This window comes from Oncorhynchus nerka, linkage group LG23 (assembly GCF_034236695.1).
Source record: "Oncorhynchus nerka isolate Pitt River linkage group LG23, Oner_Uvic_2.0, whole genome shotgun sequence".
Taxonomy (NCBI): domain Eukaryota; kingdom Metazoa; phylum Chordata; class Actinopteri; order Salmoniformes; family Salmonidae; genus Oncorhynchus; species Oncorhynchus nerka.
The window spans coordinates 53071662-53094165 of record NC_088418.1 but is presented as its reverse complement, the minus strand read 5'-3'; the positions used below and the strand labels follow the sequence as shown (position 1 = coordinate 53094165).

At 44.6% G+C, this 22504-nt stretch overlaps 1 protein-coding gene across 2 annotated transcripts in view; it reads left to right on the top strand.

Moving 5' to 3' along the window:
- chst11 (carbohydrate (chondroitin 4) sulfotransferase 11) overlaps positions 1 to 22504 on the top strand; it is a 140086-nt gene that overhangs the window by 46451 nt on the left and 71131 nt on the right. The gene's annotated exons all lie outside the window — the stretch shown is intronic.

Sequence of the window (22504 nt, the reverse complement as noted above, 5' to 3'; positions counted from 1 at the left end):
TGTGGAATTTCCCCCAGTAGATATGGGAGTTGATCAAAATTGGATTTGTTTTCGAATTATTTGTGGATCTGTGTAATCTGAGAGATATATGTATCTCTAATATGGTCATACGTTGGACAGGAGGTTAGGAAGTGCAGCTCAGTTTCCACCTCATTTTGTGTCTTCTCTTGAGAGCCAGGTCTGTATACGGCAGCCTTTTTCAATAGCAAGGCTATGCTCACTAAGTCTGTACATAGTCAAAGCTTTCCTTAAGTTTGGGTCAGTCACAGTGGACAGGTATTCTGCCACTGTGTACTCTCTGTTTAGGACCAAATGGCATTCTAGTTTGCTCTGTTTTTTTGTTAATTCTTTCCAATGAGTCAACTGGACCTTTTTTGGAACACCATTATTTTGGTCTTACAGAAATTTACTGTAAGGGCCCAGGTCTGACAGAATCTGTGCAGAAGATCTAGGTGCTGCTGTAGGCCCTCCTAGGTTGGGGACAGAAGCACCAGATCATCAGCAAACAGTAGACATTTGACTTCAGATTCTAGCAGGGTGAGGCCGGGTGCTGCAGACTTTTCGAGTGCCCGCGCCAATTTGTTGATATATATGTTGAAGAGGGTGGGGCTTAAGCTGCATCCCTGTCTCACCTCACGACCCTGTGTGAAGAAATGTGTGTGTTTTTGCCAATTTTAACCGCACACTTGTTGTTTGTGTACATGGATTTTATAATGTCGTATGTTTTACCCCCAACACCACTTTCCATCAATTTGTATAGCAGATCTCCCCCCCCTCTCTCTCTCTGCTGTTGAATTGAAGTGGATTTAACAAGTGACCTCAATAAGGGATCATAGCTTTCACCTGGATTCACCTGGTCAGTCTATGTCATGGAAAGAGCAGGTGTTCATAATGTTTTGTATACTCAGTGTATATCTGTCATGCACTATTTCTGTCTCATAAACTCTCCACCCCCCCTCTCTTTCTTTCTCTCTCTCTCTCTCTCTCTCTCTCATAAACTCCTCTCTCACTCTCTCTTTGCAAACTATTCATCACAGAAAACACGTTAAAAGTATACAAGAAGCCATCAAACTGGTGTTTAACAGCTAAGTTTAGACTGGGTGCACGTGGACATATATCATTTTCCGCCAGAGAGTTTCCCACACCTCCTCACTCCTGTAAAGTCCCATTGATATGATATGTGTGAGGTCAGAGGTCAGAGATGGGTACTGGAGCTAGTGTAAGCCCCAGTGGGGTGTCTGGTGTCAGGGGTAGCGTTTTGGACGAGGAGCGGGGAGTTGTGGGGTTGAGGGAGGGAGTGGGGGGTGGGGGTTCAGAATGACGTAAGACGTACTGTGCTAATATGTGTACCTTGCAACCCACTACCCAATCATAGAGCGCCTGATTGGTCATGTGACCGCCGATGAGGTACAAGAGGGTAACAAGGTGCCATTGATTGTTGGAATGTCTGGCTCTCTCTTTCTCTTTCTCCCGCTCTCTCTCTGTCTCTCTCGCTCTCTCTTTCTCCCGCTCTCTCTGTCTCTCTCGCTCTCTCTTTCTCTCGCTCTCTCTCTCTGTCTCTCTCGCTCTCTCTCTCTGTCTCTCTCGCTCTCTCTTTCTCCCGCTCTCTCTCTGTCTCTCCCTCTCTTGCCCTCTCTCCCTCTCTCGCTCTCTTGCCTTCTCTCTCTCTGTCTCTCCCTCTCTTGCCCTCTCTCCCTCTCTCGCTCTCTTGCCTTCTCTCTCTCTCTCTATCTTGGAAGAGATCCAACAGAGAGAGAGAGAGAGAGAGAGAGAGAGAGAGAGAGAGAGAGAGAGAGATGGGAAGAAGATGCAATTAAAAAATGGAAAGATAAGGAGAGGGAGGGAGGGAAAGAAAGACTGAGGATGTTGTGAGAGTGAGAGATGAAAATGAATAGAATCTGAGCTGTGTGTATATGTTTGTGTGTGTTGTCAGAATTTATGTCAATTGTAAAGTATTTATGTAATGTCTTTTTCGTGTTTGTCAGAGACTAGCTGTTGCCATTGGCGGTCAAGTGGTTTCTCTCCCCAGGCACCTCAGCCTCTGAGCTGTCAGCTGTCTCTACAGTTTATACCAGGGCCACTTAGTAACCTCAATACCATCTCTACCGTCCGTAACCTTGCCCTATAGGAACAAGCACACACACACACACACACACGAACACACACGACCACCACATTGCAATGCTCCTCGCATCTCTGCTGCGGCTGCAAGTCACCAGTTATCTGACTGATCAGATGTGCTGCATTGGATTCAGGCCAGGAGACACAGGCCTTCATTCCCGTATGGGTTAATCGTTTCACTTCCTGTATGGTAATACCTTCTTCCCAGGCTGATGAGTACTGCAGAATATATACACTCACAATACTGTCATTACCAACCCAGGGCATACCTGTTAAATGCTGATGCAGAGATCTGGCTGGGATGTTGAGAAGGGAACTGTATGCATGCAGATATCAGTTGCACAGCCCCCTGGCTGGGATGAACTGGGATGAATGAAACTGAGCTATTGTGAGCCGTAATGTGGTGTCAGTGGAGCGGAGGAGAATGATAACACGTGTGCTGTATGTGTAGACAGCAGATAAACCTGTCTGGGTAGTAGCAGAGGAACAGAGAGAGCTGTCTGTATTAACCCTTTAGGCAGTACTAGGAGCTTATATCGTTCTTTGTTTAATATTCTGTGTGTGTGTGTGTGTGTGTGATCATGTGTGAGTGTGATTCTGTGTGTGTGTGTGATTCTTTGTGTGTGTGTGTGATTCTGTGTGTGTGTGATTCTCTGTGTGTGTGTGTGGTTCTGTGTCAGTGCCTCTACCAGTGTGTGTGAATATGTGTGTGGTGTGTGTGTGTGTGTGTGTGTGTGTGTGGGCCTTCATGTCACTGGTTTAGACAGCTTCATCCTTAAACAGATGCTGTGTTTACCCCTCTAAACCCTGCTCTGGTTGGATTCTCAAACCTCCCCTGGCTGGTTTTGGTTGGATGATTGGAAGCTGGGCTAAACATGTTGATGACTGAAGAGGCATGTACAGTGCAGCATGGAACAGGATGAGAGGGAGGCAGATTTGGAGCCTGCGGTTTACATGATGTCGTGGCAGAAGTCTTCTATCCTGTTTTCCTCAATGAGAGTGGCCTGTCAGCATAGATGTCCCCCAGCTCCACTTATCCCTCCTCTCTCTCTCTCTCTCTCTCTCACCCTCGCTCTCTCTCTCTCTCTCTCACCCTCACTCTCTCTCTCTCTCTCTCTCTCTCTCTCTCTCTTTCTCTCTCTCTCTCTCTCTCTCTCTCTCTCTCTTCCTCTCTCTCTCACACTCTCTCTCTCTCTCTCTCTCTCTCTCTCTCTTCCTCTCTCTCTCGCTCTCTCTGTCTCTCTCTCTCTCTCACACTCTCTCTCTGCTGTTGAATCACAGCAACGTTGCATCGACAAATGTGATACCAACCGTCTTTTTCATACCAGTGGTGTGTGTGTGTGTGTGTGTGTGTGTGTGTTCTCACGGTGGTTGGTGAAAGCAGACAGTGAGAGCTGTATCTATCGTCTGTGAGGGCGAGACTCAACAGGCACAGGGGGGAAAGTCTCTCACCTGAACACAACAAACTACCACCACACACCAACCTAGCCTGGCCTGGAGCAGATTACACACATACAAACACATACTGACTGGCTCAACGTTACAGCACTGTTTGGTGTACTCATACAGTACCTTTGTACAGTGTAAGCCTCAGTATGGTAAAAACAGGCTTTGGTCTCTATTCTGTTCTGTAATGCACTTTAATGAGAATAACTCATCATGGTTTCTCTACGTATACAATATGTATGCTTTCCAACTGAAGCAAAGTTTAACCAATAGAAAGAGACCTGTACATATGTGTTATGCCTCTGTGTTTATGTGTGTGTGTGTGTGTGTGTGTGTGTGTGTGTGTGTGTGTGTGTGTGTGTGTGTGTGTGTGTGTGTGTGTGTGTGTCAGGAGATGTTGACAGCTCATAGAATCCTATCTCTATAATTATAATTTAGTACTTCCTCTTTCCCTGCCTCTGTGTGCGTGTTACATACATACATGCACACACTCCAGTACACTTCATCAGTATAGCGTTGTGTACACTCAGTATATTGTTGTGTATACTCAGTATAATCAGTATAGCGTTGTGTATACTCAGTATATTGTTGTGTACACTCAGTATATTGTTGTGTATACTCAGTATAATCAGTATAGCGTTGTGTATACTCAGTATATTGTTGTGTTGTGTTAAGTGCAGGTATGTAGTGTTATGCTTCACCAGAGCTGTAGATACTATACACCTGTCATGTCTCTGGTCCTCTGGTAGACTGTAGATACTATACACCTGTCATGTCTCTGGTCCTCTGGTAGACTGTAGATACTATACACCTGTCATGTCTCCGGTCCTCTGGTAGACTGTAGATACTATACACCTGTCATGTCTCTGGTAGACTGTATACACTATACACCTGTCATGTCTCTGGTCCTCTGGTAGACTGTAGATACTATACATCTGTCATGTCTCTGGTAGACTGTAGATACTATACACCTGTCATGTCTCTGGTAGACTGTAGATACTATACACCTGTCATGTCTCTGGTCCTCTGGTAGACTGTAGATACTATACATCTGTCATGTCTCTGGTAGACTGTATATACTATACACCTGTCATGTCTCTGGTCCTCTGGTAGACTGTAGATACTATACACCTGTCATGTCTTTGGTCCTCCGGTAGACTGTAGATACTATACACCTGTCATGTCTCTGGTAGACTGTAGATACTATACACCTGTCATGTCTCTGGTAGACTGTAGATACGATACACCTGTCATGTCTCTGGTCCTCTGGTAAACTGTAGATACTATACACCTGTCATGTCTCTGGTAGACTGTAGATACTATACACCTGTCATGTCTCTGGTCCTCTGGTAGACTGTAGATACTATACACCTGTCATGTCTCTGGTAGACTGTACATACTATACACCTGTCATGTCTCTGGTAGACTGTAGATACTATACACCTGTCATGTCTCTGGTAGACTGTAGATACTATACACCTGTCATGTCTCTGGTAGACTGTAGATACTATACACCTGTCATGTCTCTGGTCCTCTGGTAGACTGTAGATACTATACACCTGTCATGTCTCTGGTCCTCTGGTAGACTGTAGATACTATACACCTGTCATGTCTCTGGTAGACTGTATATACTATACACCTGTCATGTCTCTGGTCCTCTGGTAGACTGTAGATACTATACACCTGTCATGTCTCTGGTCCTCTGGTAGACTGTAGATACGATACACATGTCATGTCTCTGGTCCTCTGGTAGACTGTAGATACTATACACCTGTCATGTCTATACATCTGGTAGACTGTAGATACTATACACCTGTCATGTCTCTGGTCCTCTGGTAGACTGTAGATACTATACACCTGTCATGTCTCTGGTCCTCTGGTAGACTGTAGATACTATACACCTGTCATGTCTCTGGTAGACTGTAGATACTATACACCTGTCATGTCTCTGGTAGACTGTAGATACGATACACCTGTCATGTCTCTGGTAGACTGTAGATACTATACACCTGTCATGTCTCTGGTCCTCTGGTAGACTGTAGATACGATACACCTGTCATGTCTCTGGTAGACTGTAGATACTATACACCTGTCATGTCTCTGGTCCTCTGGTAGACTGTAGATACTATACACCTGTCATGTCTCTGGTAGACTGTAGATACTATACACCTGTCATGTCTCTGGTCCTCTGGTAGACTGTAAATACTATACACCTGTCATGTCTCTGGTAGACTGTAGATACTATACACCTGTCATGTCTCTGGTCCTCTGGTAGACTGTAGATACTATACACCTGTCATGTCTCTGGTCCTCTGGTAGACTGTAGATACTATACACCTGTCATGTCTCTGGTCCTCTGGTAGACTGTAGATACTATACACCTGTCATGTCTCTGGTCCTCTGGTAGACTGTAGATACTATACACCTGTCATGTCTCTGGTAGACTGTAAATACTATACACCTGTCATGTCTCTGGTCCTCTGGTAGACTGTAGATACGATACACCTATCATGTCTCTGGTCCTCTGGTAGACTGTAGATACTATACACCTGTCATGTCTCTGGTAGACTGTAGATACTATACACCTGTCATGTCTCTGGTAGACTGTAGATACTATACACCTGTCATGTCTCTGGTAGACTGTAGATACTATACACCTGTCATGTCTCTGGTAGACTGTAGATACTATACACCTGTCATGCCTCTGGTAGACTGTAGATACTATACACCTGTCATGTCTCTGGTCCTCTGGTAGACTGTAGATACGATACACCTGTCATGTCTCTGGTCCTCTGGTAGACTGTAGATACTATACACCTGTCATGTCTCTGGTAGACTGTAGATACTATACACCTGTCATGTCTCTGGTCCTCTGGTAGACTGTAGATACTATACACCTGTCATGTCTCTGGTAGACTGTAGATACTATACACCTGTCATGTCTCTGGTAGACTGTAGATACTATACACCTGTCATGTCTCTGGTAGACTGTAGATACTATACACCTGTCATGTCTCTGGTAGACTGTAGATACTATACACCTGTCATGTCTCTGGTCCTCTGGTAGACTGTAGATACTACACACCTGTCATGTCTCTGGTCCTCTGGTAGACTGTAGATACTATACACCTGTCATGTCTCTGGTAGACTGTAGATACTATACACCTGTCATGTCTCTGGTCCTCTGGTAGACTGTAGATACTATACACCTGTCATGTCTCTGGTCCTCTGGTAGACTGTAGATACGATACACATGTCATGTCTCTGGTCCTCTGGTAGACTGTAGATACTATACACCTGTCATGTCTCTGGTAGACTGTAGATACTATACATCTGTCATGTCTCGGGTAGACTGTAGATACTATACACCTGTCATGTCTCTGGTCCTCTGGTAGACTGTAGATACTATACACCTGTCATGTCTCTGGTCCTCTGGTAGACTGTAGATACTATACACCTGTCATGTCTCTGGTAGACTGTAGATACTATACACCTGTCATGTCTCTGGTAGACTGTAGATACGATACACCTGTCATGTCTCTGGTCCTCTGGTAGACTGTAGATACTATACACCTGTCATGTCTCTGGTAGACTGTAGATACGATACACCTGTCATGTCTCTGGTCCTCTGGTAGACTGTAGATACTATACACCTGTCATGTCTCTGGTAGACTGTAGATACTATACACCTGTCATGTCTCTGGTCCTCTGGTAGACTGTAGATACTATACACCTGTCATGTCTCTGGTAGACTGTAGATACTATACACCTGTCATGTCTCTGGTCCTCTGGTAGACTGTAGATACTATACACCTGTCATGTCTCTGGTCCCCTGGTAGACTGTAGATACTATACACCTGTCATGTCTCTGGTCCTCTGGTAGACTGTAGATACTATACACCTGTCATGTCTCTGGTCCTCTGGTAGACTGTAGACACTATACACCTGTCATGTCTCTGGTCCTCTGGTAGACTGTAGATACTATACACCTGTCATGTCTCTGGTCCTCTGGTAGACTGTAGATACTATACACCTGTCATGTCTCTGGTAGACTGTAGATACTATACACCTGTCATGTCTCTGGTCCTCTGGTAGACTGTAGATACTATACACCTGTCATGTCTCTGGTCCTCTGGTAGACTGTAGATACTATACACCTGTCATGTCTCTGGTCCTCTGGTAGACTGTCGATACTATACACCTGTCATGTCTCTGGTAGACTGTAGATACTATACACCTGTCATGTCTCTGGTAGACTGTAGATACGATACACCTGTCATGTCTCTGGTCCTCTGGTAGACTGTAGATACGATACACCTGTCATGTCTCTGGTCCTCTGGTAGACTGTAGATACTATACTTCTGTCATGTCTCTGGTAGACTGTAGATACTATACACCTGTCATGTCTCTGGTCCTCTGGTAGACTGTAGATACTATACACCTGTCATGTCTCTGGTAGACTGTAGATACTATACACCTGTCATGTCTCTGGTAGACTGTAGATACTATACACCTGTCATGTCTCTGGTAGACTGTAGATACTATACACCTGTCATGTCTCTGGTAGACTGTAGATACTATACACCTGTCATGTCTCTGGTCCTCTGGTAGACTGTAGATACTACACACCTGTCATGTCTCTGGTCCTCTGGTAGACTGTAGATACTATACACCTGTCATGTCTCTGGTAGACTGTAGATACTATACACCTGTCATGTCTCTGGTCCTCTGGTAGACTGTAGATACTATACACCTGTCATGTCTCTGGTCCTCTGGTAGACTGTAGATACGATACACATGTCATGTCTCTGGTCCTCTGGTAGACTGTAGATACTATACACCTGTCATGTCTCTGGTAGACTGTAGATACTATACATCTGTCATGTCTCGGGTAGACTGTAGATACTATACACCTGTCATGTCTCTGGTCCTCTGGTAGACTCTATACACCTGTCATGTCTCTGGTCCTCTGGTAGACTGTAGATACTATACACCTGTCATGTCTCTGGTAGACTGTAGATACTATACACCTGTCATGTCTCTGGTAGACTGTAGATACGATACACCTGTCATGTCTCTGGTCCTCTGGTAGACTGTAGATACTATACACCTGTCATGTCTCTGGTAGACTGTAGATATGATACACCTGTCATGTCTCTGGTCCTCTGGTAGACTGTAGATACTATACACCTGTCATGTCTCTGGTAGACTGTAGATACTATACACCTGTCATGTCTCTGGTCCTCTGGTAGACTGTAGATACTATACACCTGTCATGTCTCTGGTAGACTGTAGATACTATACACCTGTCATGTCTCTGGTCCTCTGGTAGACTGTAGATACTATACACCTGTCATGTCTCTGGTCCCCTGGTAGACTGTAGATACTATACACCTGTCATGTCTCTGGTCCTCTGGTAGACTGTTGATACTATACACCTGTCATGTCTCTGGTCCTCTGGTAGACTGTAGACACTATACACCTGTCATGTCTCTGGTCCTCTGGTAGACTGTAGATACTATACACCTGTCATGTCTCTGGTCCTCTGGTAGACTGTAGATACTATACACCTGTCATGTCTCTGGTAGACTGTAGATACTATACACCTGTCATGTCTCTGGTCCTCTGGTAGACTGTAGATACTATACACCTGTCATGTCTCTGGTCCTCTGGTAGACTGTAGATACTATACACCTGTCATGTCTCTGGTCCTCTGGTAGACTGTAGATACTATACACCTGTCATGTCTCTGGTAGACTGTAGATACTATACACCTGTCATGTCTCTGGTCCTCTGGTAGACTGTAGATACTATACACCTGTCATGTCTCTGGTAGACTGTAGATACTATACACCTGTCATGTCTCTGGTCCTCTGGTAGACTGTAGATACTATACACCTGTCATGTCTCTGGTCCTCTGGTAGACTGTAGATACTATACACCTGTCATGTCTCTGGTCCTCTGGTAGACTGTAGATACTATACACCTGTCATGTCTCTGGTAGACTGTAGATACTATACACCTGTCATGTCTCTGGTCCTCTGGTAGACTGTAGATACTATACACCTGTCATGTCTCTGGTAGACTGTAGATACTATACACCTGTCATGTCTCTGGTCCTCTGGTAGACTGTAGATACTATACACCTGTCATGTCTCTGGTCCCCTGGTAGACTGTAGATACTATACACCTGTCATGTCTCTGGTCCTCTGGTAGACTGTAGATACTATACACCTGTCATGTCTCTGGTCCTCTGGTAGACTGTAGACACTATACACCTGTCATGTCTCTGGTCCTCTGGTAGACTGTAGATACTATACACCTGTCATGTCTCTGGTCCTCTGGTAGACTGTAGACACTATACACCTGTCATGTCTCTGGTCCTCTGGTAGACTGTAGATACTATACACCTGTCATGTCTCTGGTCCTCTGGTAGACTGTAGATACTATACACCTGTCATGTCTCTGGTCCTCTGGTAGACTGTAGATACTATACACCTGTCATGTCTCTGGTCCCCTGGTAGACTGTAGATACTATACACCTGTCATGTCTCTGGTCCTCTGGTAGACTGTAGATACTATACACCTGTCATGTCTCTGGTCCTCTGGTAGACTGTAGACACTATACACCTGTCATATCTCTGCTCCTCTGGTAGACTGTAGATACTATACACCTGTCATGTCTCTGGTCCTCTGGTAGACTGTAGATACTATACACCTGTCATGTCTCTGGTAGACTGTAGATACTATACACCTGTCATGTCTCTGGTAGACTGTAGATACTATACACCTGTCATGTCTCTGGTAGACTGTAGATACTATACACCTGTCATGTCTCTGGTAGACTGTAGATACTATACACCTGTCATGCCTCTGGTAGACTGTAGATACTATACACCTGTCATGTCTCTGGTCCTCTGGTAGACTGTAGATACGATACACCTGTCATGTCTCTGGTCCTCTGGTAGACTGTAGATACTATACACCTGTCATGTCTCTGGTAGACTGTAGATACTATACACCTGTCATGTCTCTGGTCCTCTGGTAGACTGTAGATACTATACACCTGTCATGTCTCTGGTAGACTGTAGATACTATACACCTGTCATGTCTCTGGTAGACTGTAGATACTATACACCTGTCATGTCTCTGGTAGACTGTAGATACTATACACCTGTCATGTCTCTGGTAGACTGTAGATACTATACACCTGTCATGTCTCTGGTCCTCTGGTAGACTGTAGATACTACACACCTGTCATGTCTCTGGTCCTCTGGTAGACTGTAGATACTATACACCTGTCATGTCTCTGGTCCTCTGGTAGACTGTAGATACGATACACATGTCATGTCTCTGGTCCTCTGGTAGACTGTAGATACTATACACCTGTCATGTCTGTAGACTGTAGATACTATACATCTGTCATGTCTCGGGTAGACTGTAGATACTATACACCTGTCATGTCTCTGGTCCTCTGGTAGACTGTAGATACTATACACCTGTCATGTCTCTGGTCCTCTGGTAGACTGTAGATACTATACACCTGTCATGTCTCTGGTAGACTGTAGATACTATACACCTGTCATGTCTCTGGTAGACTGTAGATACGATACACCTGTCATGTCTCTGGTCCTCTGGTAGACTGTAGATACTATACACCTGTCATGTCTCTGGTAGACTGTAGATACGATACACCTGTCATGTCTCTGGTCCTCTGGTAGACTGTAGATACTATACACCTGTCATGTCTCTGGTAGACTGTAGATACTATACACCTGTCATGTCTCTGGTCCTCTGGTAGACTGTAGATACTATACACCTGTCATGTCTCTGGTAGACTGTAGATACTATACACCTGTCATGTCTCTGGTCCTCTGGTAGACTGTAGATACTATACACCTGTCATGTCTCTGGTCCCCTGGTAGACTGTAGATACTATACACCTGTCATGTCTCTGGTCCTCTGGTAGACTGTAGATACTATACACCTGTCATGTCTCTGGTCCTCTGGTAGACTGTAGACACTATACACCTGTCATGTCTCTGGTCCTCTGGTAGACTGTAGATACTATACACCTGTCATGTCTCTGGTCCTCTGGTAGACTGTAGATACTATACACCTGTCATGTCTCTGGTAGACTGTAGATACTATACACCTGTCATGTCTCTGGTCCTCTGGTAGACTGTAGATACTATACACCTGTCATGTCTCTGGTCCTCTGGTAGACTGTAGATACTATACACCTGTCATGTCTCTGGTCCTCTGGTAGACTGTAGATACTATACACCTGTCATGTCTCTGGTAGACTGTAGATACTATACACCTGTCATGTCTCTGGTAGACTGTAGATACTATACACCTGTCATGTCTCTGGTCCTCTGGTAGACTGTAGATACTATACACCTGTCATGTCTCTGGTAGACTGTAGATACTATACACCTGTCATGTCTCTGGTCCTCTGGTAGACTGTAGATACTATACACCTGTCATGTCTCTGGTAGACTGTAGATACTATACACCTGTCATGTCTGTAGATACTATACACCTGTCATGTCTCTGGTAGACTGTAGATACTATACACCTGTCATGTCTCTGGTAGACTGTAGATACTATACACCTGTCATGTCTCTGGTCCTCTGGTAGACTGTAGATACTATACACCTGTCATGTCTCTGGTCCTCTGGTAGACTGTAGATACTATACACCTGTCATGTCTCTGGTAGACTGTAGATACTATACACCTGTCATGTCTCTCCTCTGGTAGACTGTAGATACTATACACCTGTCATGTCTCTGGTCCTCTGGTAGACTGTATATACTATACACATGTCATGTCTCTGGTCCTCTGGTAGACTGTAGATACTATACACCTGTCATGTCTCTGGTCCACGCTCTGGTAGACTGTAGATACTATACACCTGTCATGTCTCTGGTAGACTGTAGATACTATACACCTGTCATGTCTCTGGTAGACTGTAGATACTATACACCTGTCATGTGGTAGACTGTAGATACTATACACCTGTCATGTCTCTGGTCCTCTGGTAGACTGTAGATACTATACACCTGTCATGTCTCTGGTAGACTGTAGATACTATACACCTGTCATGTCTCTGGTCCTCTGGTAGACTGTAGATACTATACACCTGTCATGTCTCTGGTCCTCTGGTAGACTGTAGATACTATACACCTGTCATGTCTCTGGTCCTCTGGTAGACTGTAGATACTATACACCTGTCATGTCTCTGGTAGACTGTCTCTCATGTCTCGTAGACTGTAGATACTATACACCTGTCATGTCTCTGGTCCTCTGGTAGACTGTAGATACTATACACCTGTCATGTCTCTGGTCCTCTGGTAGACTGTAGATACTATACACCTGTCATGTCTCTGGTAGACTGTAGATACTATACACCTGTCATGTCTCTGGTAGACTGTAGATACTATACACCTGTCATGTCTCTGGTCCTCTGGTAGACTGTAGATACTATACACCTGTCATGTCTCTGGTAGACTGTAGATACGATACACCTGTCATGTCTCTGGTCCTCTGGTAGACTGTAGATACTATACACCTGTCATGTCTCTGGTAGACTGTAGATACTATACACCTGTCATGTCTCTGGTCCTCTGGTGACTGTAGATACTATACACCTGTCATGTCTCTGGTAGACTGTAGATACTATACACCTGTCATGTCTCTGGTCCTCTGGTAGACTGTAGATACTATACACCTGTCATGTCTCTGGTCCCCTGGTAGACTGTAGATACTATACACCTGTCATGTCTCTGGTCCTCTGGTAGACTGTAGATACTATACACCTGTCATGTCTCTGGTCCTCTGGTAGACTGTAGACACTATACACCTGTCATGTCTCTGGTCCTCTGGTAGACTGTAGATACTATACACCTGTCATGTCTCTGGTCCTCTGGTAGACTGTAGATACTATACACCTGTCATGTCTCTGGTAGACTGTAGATACTATACACCTGTCATGTCTCTGGTCCTCTGGTAGACTGTAGATACTATACACCTGTCATGTCTCTGGTCCTCTGGTAGACTGTAGATACTATACACCTGTCATGTCTCTGGTCCTCTGGTAGACTGTAGATACTATACACCTGTCATGTCTCTGGTCCTCTGGTAGACTGTAGATACTATACACCTGTCATGTCTCTGGTCCTCTGGTAGACTGTAGATACTATACACCTGTCATGTCTCTGGTAGACTGTAGATACTATACACCTGTCATGTCTCTGGTCCTCTGGTAGACTGTAGATACTATACACCTGTCATGTCTCTGGTCCTGGGTAGACTGTAGATACTATACACCTGTCATGTCTCTGGTCCTCTGGTAGACTGTAGATACTATACACCTGTCATGTCTCTGGTCCTCTGGTAGACTGTAGATACTATACACCTGTCATGTCTCTGGTCCTCTGGTAGACTGTAGATACTATACACCTGTCATGTCTCTGGTAGACTGTAGATACTATACACCTGTCATGTCTCTGGTAGACTGTAGATACTATACACCTGTCATGTCTCTGGTCTGTAGATACTATACACCTGTCATGTCTCTGGTAGACTGTAGATACTATACACCTGTCATGTCTCTGGTCCTCTGGTAGACTGTAGATACTACACACCTGTCATGTCTCTGGTCCTCTGGTAGACTGTAGATACTATACACCTGTCATGTCTCTGGTAGACTGTAGATACTATACACCTGTCATGTCTCTGGTCCTCTGGTAGACTGTAGATACTATACACCTGTCATGTCTCTGGTCCTCTGGTAGACTGTATATACGATACACATGTCATGTCTCTGGTCCTCTGGTAGACTGTAGATACTATACACCTGTCATGTCTCTGGTAGACTGTAGATACTATACACCTGTCACGTCTCTGGTAGACTGTAGATACTATACACCTGTCATGTCTCTGGTAGACTGTAGATACTATACACCTGTCATGTCTCTGGTAGACTGTAGATACTATACACCTGTCATGTCTCTGGTCCTCTGGTAGACTGTAGATACTACACACCTGTCATGTCTCTGGTCCTCTGGTAGACTGTAGATACTATACACCTGTCATGTCTCTGGTAGACTGTAGATACTATACACCTGTCATGTCTCTGGTCCTCTGGTAGACTGTAGATACTATACACCTGTCATGTCTCTGGTCCTCTGGTAGACTGTAGATACGATACACATGTCATGTCTCTGGTCCTCTGGTAGACTGTAGATACTATACACCTGTCATGTCTCTGGTAGACTGTAGATACTATACATCTGTCATGTCTCGGGTAGACTGTAGATACTATACACCTGTCATGTCTCTGGTCCTCTGGTAGACTGTAGATACTATACACCTGTCATGTCTCTGGTCCTCTGGTAGACTGTAGATACTATACACCTGTCATGTCTCTGGTAGACTGTAGATACTATACACCTGTCATGTCTCTGGTAGACTGTAGATACGATACACCTGTCATGTCTCTGGTCCTCTGGTAGACTGTAGATACTATACACCTGTCATGTCTCTGGTAGACTGTAGATACGATACACCTGTCATGTCTCTGGTCCTCTGTCATGTCTATACACCTGTCATGTCTCTGGTAGACTGTAGATACTATACACCTGTCATGTCTCTGGTCCTCTGGTAGACTGCAGATACTATACACCTGTCATGTCTCTGGTAGACTGTAGATACTATACACCTGTCATGTCTCTGGTCCTCTGGTAGACTGTAGATACTATACACCTGTCATGTCTCTGGTCCCCTGGTAGACTGTAGATACTATACACCTGTCATATCTCTGGTCCTCTGGTAGACTGTAGATACTATACACCTGTCATGTCTCTGGTCCTCTGGTAGACTGTAGACACTATACACCTGTCATGTCTCTGGTCCTCTGGTAGACTGTAGATACTATACACCTGTCATGTCTCTGGTCCTCTGGTAGACTGTAGATACTATACACCTGTCATGTCTCTGGTAGACTGTAGATACTATACACCTGTCATGTCTCTGGTCCTCTGGTAGACTGTAGATACTATACACCTGTCATGTCTCTGGTCCTCTGGTAGACTGTAGATACTATACACCTGTCATGTCTCTGGTCCTCTGGTAGATGATAGATACTATACACCTGTCATGTCTCTGGTAGACTGTAGATACTATACACCTGTCATGTCTCTGGTCCTCTGGTAGACTGTAGATACTATACACCTGTCATGTCTCTGGTAGACTGTAGATACTATACACCTGTCATGTCTCTGGTCCTCTGGTAGACTGTAGATACTATACACCTGTCATGTCTCTGGTCCCCTGGTAGACTGTAGATACTATACACCTGTCATGTCTCTGGTCCTCTGGTAGACTGTAGATACTATACACCTGTCATGTCTCTGGTCCTCTGGTAGACTGTAGACACTATACACCTGTCATGTCTCTGGTCCTCTGGTAGACTGTAGATACTATACACCTGTCATGTCTCTGGTCCTCTGGTAGACTGTAGATACTATACACCTGTCATGTCTCTGGTCCTCTGGTAGACTGTAGATACTATACACCTGTCATGTCTCTGGTCCTCTGTTAGACTGTAGATACTATACACCTGTCATGTCTCTGGTCCCCTGGTAGACTGTAGATACTATACACCTGTCATGTCTCTGGTCCTCTGGTAGACTGTAGATACTATACACCTGTCATGTCTCTGGTCCTCTGGTAGACTGTAGACACTATACACCTGTCATATCTCTGGTCCTCTGGTAGACTGTAGATACTATACACCTGTCATGTCTCTGGTCCTCTGGTAGACTGTAGATACTATACACCTGTCATGTCTCTGGTAGACTGTAGATACTATACACCTGTCATGTCTCTGGTAGACTGTAGATACTATACACCTGTCATGTGTCTGGTAGACTGTAGATACTATACACCTGTCATGTCTCTGGTAGACTGTAGATACTATACACCTGTCATGTCTCTGGTAGACTGTAGATACTATACACCTGTCATGTCTCTGGTAGACTGTAGATACTATACACCTGTCATGTCTCTGGTCCTCTGGTAGACTGTAGATACGATACACCTGTCATGTCTCTGGTCCTCTGGTAGACTGTAGATACTATACACCTGTCATGTCTCTGGTAGACTGTAGATACTATACACCTGTCATGTCTCTGGTAGACTGTAGATACTATACACCTGTCATGTCTCTGGTAGACTGTAGATACTATACACCTGTCATGTCTCTGGTAGACTGTAGATACTATACACCTGTCTGGTAGACTGTAGATACTATACACCTGTCATGTCTCTGGTCCTCTGGTAGACTGTAGATACTATACACCTGTCATGTCTCTGGTCCTCTGGTAGACTGTAGATACTATACACCTGTCATGTCTCTGGTAGACTGTAGATACTATACACCTGTCATGTCTCTGGTCCTCTGGTAGACTGTAGATACTATACACCTGTCATGTCTCTGGTCCTCTGGTAGACTGTAGATACTATACACCTGTCATGTCTCTGGTAGACTGTAGATACTATACACCTGTCATGTCTCTGGTCCTCTGGTAGACTGTAGATACTATACACCTGTCATGTCTCTGGTCCTCTGTCATGTCTCTGGTCCTCTGGTAGACTGTAGATACTATACACCTGTCATGTCTCTGGTCCTCTGGTAGACTGTAGATACTATACACCTGTCATGTCTCTGGTAGACTGTAGATACTATACACCTGTCATGTCTCTGGTCCTCTGGTAGACTGTAGATACTATACACCTGTCATGTCTCTGGTCCTCTGGTAGACTGTATGTACTGTATACACACTGTCATGTCTCTGGTCCTCTGGTAGACTGTAGATACTATACACCTGTCATGTCTCTGGTAGACTGTAGATACTATACACCTGTCACGTCTCTGGTAGACTGTAGATACTATACACCTGTCATGTCTCTGGTAGACTGTAGATACTATACACCTGTCATGTCTCTGGTAGACTGTAGATACTATACACCTGTCATGTCTCTGGTCCTCTGGTAGACTGTAGATACTACACACCTGTCATGTCTCTGGTCCTCTGGTAGACTGTAGATACTATACACCTGTCATGTCTCTGGTAGACTGTAGATACTATACACCTGTCATGTCTCTGGTCCTCTGGTAGACTGTAGATACTATACACCTGTCATGTCTCTGGTCCTCTGGTAGACTGTAGATACGATACACATGTCATGTCTCTGGTCCTCTGGTAGACTGTAGATACTATACACCTGTCATGTCTCTGGTAGACTGTAGATACTATACATCTGTCATGTCTCGGTAGACTGTAGATACTATACACCTGTCATGTCTCTGGTCCTCTGGTAGACTGTAGATACTATACACCTGTCATGTCTCTGGTCCTCTGGTAGACTGTAGATACTATACACCTGTCATGTCTCTGGTAGACTGTAGATACTATACACCTGTCATGTCTCTGGTAGACTGTAGATACGATACACCTGTCATGTCTCTGGTCCTCTGGTAGACTGTAGATACTATACACCTGTCATGTCTCTGGTAGACTGTAGATACGATACACCTGTCATGTCTCTGGTCCTCTGGTAGACTGTAGATACTATACACCTGTCATGTCTCTGGTAGACTGTAGATACTATACACCTGTCATGTCTCTGGTCCTCTGGTAGACTGCAGATACTATACACCTGTCATGTCTCTGGTAGACTGTAGATACTATACACCTGTCATGTCTCTGGTCCTCTGGTAGACTGTAGATACTATACACCTGTCATGTCTCTGGTCCCCTGGTAGACTGTAGATACTATACACCTGTCATATCTCTGGTCCTCTGGTAGACTGTAGATACTATACACCTGTCATGTCTCTGGTCCTCTGGTAGACTGTAGACACTATACACCTGTCATGTCTCTGGTCCTCTGGTAGACTGTAGATACTATACACCTGTCATGTCTCTGGTCCTCTGGTAGACTGTAGATACTATACACCTGTCATGTCTCTGGTAGACTGTAGATACTATACACCTGTCATGTCTCTGGTCCTCTGGTAGACTGTAGATACTATACACCTGTCATGTCTCTGGTCCTCTGGTAGACTGTAGATACTATACACCTGTCATGTCTCTGGTCCTCTGGTAGATGATAGATACTATACACCTGTCATGTCTCTGGTAGACTGTAGATACTATACACCTGTCATGTCTCTGGTCCTCTGGTAGACTGTAGATACTATACACCTGTCATGTCTCTGGTAGACTGTAGATACTATACACCTGTCATGTCTCTGGTCCTCTGGTAGACTGTAGATACTATACACCTGTCATGTCTCTGGTCCCCTGGTAGACTGTAGATACTATACACCTGTCATGTCTCTGGTCCTCTGGTAGACTGTAGATACTATACACCTGTCATGTCTCTGGTCCTCTGGTAGACTGTAGACACTATACACCTGTCATGTCTCTGGTCCTCTGGTAGACTGTAGATACTATACACCTGTCATGTCTCTGGTCCTCTGGTAGACTGTAGATACTATACACCTGTCATGTCTCTGGTCCTCTGGTAGACTGTAGATACTATACACCTGTCATGTCTCTGGTCCTCTGTTAGACTGTAGATACTATACACCTGTCATGTCTCTGGTCCCCTGGTAGACTGTAGATACTATACACCTGTCATGTCTCTGGTCCTCTGGTAGACTGTAGATACTATACACCTGTCATGTCTCTGGTCCTCTGGTAGACTGTAGACACTATACACCTGTCATATCTCTGGTCCTCTGGTAGACTGTAGATACTATACACCTGTCATGTCTCTGGTCCTCTGGTAGACTGTAGATACTATACACCTGTCATGTCTCTGGTAGACTGTAGATACTATACACCTGTCATGTCTCTGGTAGACTGTAGATACTATACACCTGTCATGTGTCTGGTAGACTGTAGATACTATACACCTGTCATGTCTCTGGTAGACTGTAGCTACTATACACCTGTCATGTCTCTGGTAGACTGTAGATACTATACACCTGTCATGCCTCTGGTAGACTGTAGATACTATACACCTGTCATGTCTCTGGTCCTCTGGTAGACTGTAGATACTATACACCTGTCATGTCTCTGGTCCTCTGGTAGACTGTAGATACTATACACCTGTCATGTCTCTGGTAGACTGTAGATACTATACACCTGTCATGTCTCTGGTAGACTGTAGATACTATACACCTGTCATGTCTCTGGTAGACTGTAGATACTATACACCTGTCATGTCTCTGGTAGACTGTAGATACTATACACCTGTCATGTCTCTGGTAGACTGTAGATACTATACACCTGTCATGTCTCTGGTCCTCTGGTAGACTGTAGATACTATACACACTGTCATGTCTCTGGTCCTCTGGTAGACTGTAGATACTATACACCTGTCATGTCTCTGGTAGACTGTAGATACTATACACCTGTCATGTCTCTGGTCCTCTGGTAGACTGTAGATACTATACACCTGTCATGTCTCTGGTCCTCTGGTAGACTGTAGATACGATACACCTGTCATGTCTCTGGTCCTCTGCTAGACTGTAGATACTATACACCTGTCATGTCTCTGGTAGACTGTAGATACTATACATCTGTCATGTCTCTGGTAGACTGTAGATACTATACACCTGTCATGTCTCTGGTCCTCTGGTAGACTGTAGATACTATACACCTGTCATGTCTCTGGTCCTCTGGTAGACTGTAGATACTATACACCTGTCATGTCTCTGGTAGACTGTAGATACTATACACCTGTCATGTCTCTGGTAGACTGTAGATACGATACACCTGTCATGTCTCTGGTCCTCTGGTAGACTGTAGATACTATACACCTGTCATGTCTCTGGTAGACTGTAGATACGATACACCTGTCATGTCTCTGGTCCTCTGGTAGACTGTAGATACTATACACCTGTCATGTCTCTGGTAGACTGTAGATACTATACACCTGTCATGTCTCTGGTCCTCTGGTAGACTGTAGATACTATACACCTGTCATGTCTCTGGTAGACTGTAGATACTATACACCTGTCATGTCTCTGGTCCTCTGGTAGACTGTAGATACTATACACCTGTCATGTCTCTGGTCCCCTGGTAGACTGTAGATACTATACACCTGTCATGTCTCTGGTCCTCTGGTAGACTGTAGATACTATACACCTGTCATGTCTCTGGTCCTCTGGACTGTAGACACTATACACCTGTCATGTCTCTGGTCCTCTGGTAGACTGTAGATACTATACACCTGTCATGTCTCTGGTCCTCTGGTAGACTGTAGATACTATACACCTGTCATGTCTCTGGTAGACTGTAGATACTATACACCTGTCATGTCTCTGGTCCTCTGGTAGACTGTAGATACTATACACCTGTCATGTCTCTGGTCCTCTGGTAGACTGTAGATACTATACACCTGTCATGTCTCTGGTCCTCTGGTAGACTGTAGATACTATACACCTGTCATGTCTCTGGTAGACTGTAGATACTATACACCTGTCATGTCTCTGGTAGACTGTAGATACGATACACCTGTCATGTCTCTGGTCCTCTGGTAGACTGTAGATACTATACACCTGTCATGTCTCTGGTAGACTGTAGATACTATACACCTGTCATGTCTCTGGTCCTCTGGTAGACTGTAGATACTATACACCTGTCATGTCTCTGGTAGACTGTAGATACTATACACCTGTCATGTCTCTGGTAGACTGTAGATACTATACACCTGTCATGTCTCTGGTAGACTGTAGATACTATACACCTGTCATGTCTCTGGTAGACTGTAGATACTATACACCTGTCATGTCTCTGGTCCTCTGGTAGACTGTAGATACTACACACCTGTCATGTCTCTGGTCCTCTGGTAGACTGTAGATACTATACACCTGTCATGTCTCTGGTAGACTGTAGATACTATACACCTGTCATGTCTCTGGTCCTCTGGTAGACTGTAGATACTATACACCTGTCATGTCTCTGGTCCTCTGGTAGACTGTAGATACTATACACATGTCATGTCTCTGGTCCTCTGGTAGACTGTAGATACTATACACCTGTCATGTCTCTGGTAGACTGTAGATACTATACATCTGTCATGTCTCTGGTAGACTGTAGATACTATACACCTGTCATGTCTCTGGTCCTCTGGTAGACTGTAGATACTATACACCTGTCATGTCTCTGGTCCTCTGGTAGACTGTAGATACTATACACCTGTCATGTCTCTGGTAGACTGTAGATACTATACACCTGTCATGTCTCTGGTAGACTGTAGATACGATACACCTGTCATGTCTCTGGTCCTCTGGTAGACTGTAGATACTATACACCTGTCATGTCTCTGGTAGACTGTAGATACGATACACCTGTCATGTCTCTGGTCCTCTGGTAGACTGTAGATACTATACACCTGTCATGTCTCTGGTAGACTGTAGATACTATACACCTGTCATGTCTCTGGTCCTCTGGTAGACTGTAGATACTATACACCTGTCATGTCTCTGGTAGACTGTAGATACTATACACCTGTCATGTCTCTGGTCCTCTGGTAGACTGTAGATACTATACACCTGTCATGTCTCTGGTCCCCTGGTAGACTGTAGATACTATACACCTGTCATGTCTCTGGTCCTCTGGTAGACTGTAGATACTATACACCTGTCATGTCTCTGGTCCTCTGGTAGACTGTAGACACTATACACCTGTCATGTCTCTGGTCCTCTGGTAGACTGTAGATACTATACACCTGTCATGTCTCTGGTCCTCTGGTAGACTGTAGATACTATACACCTGTCATGTCTCTGGTAGACTGTAGATACTATACACCTGTCATGTCTCTGGTCCTCTGGTAGACTGTAGATACTATACA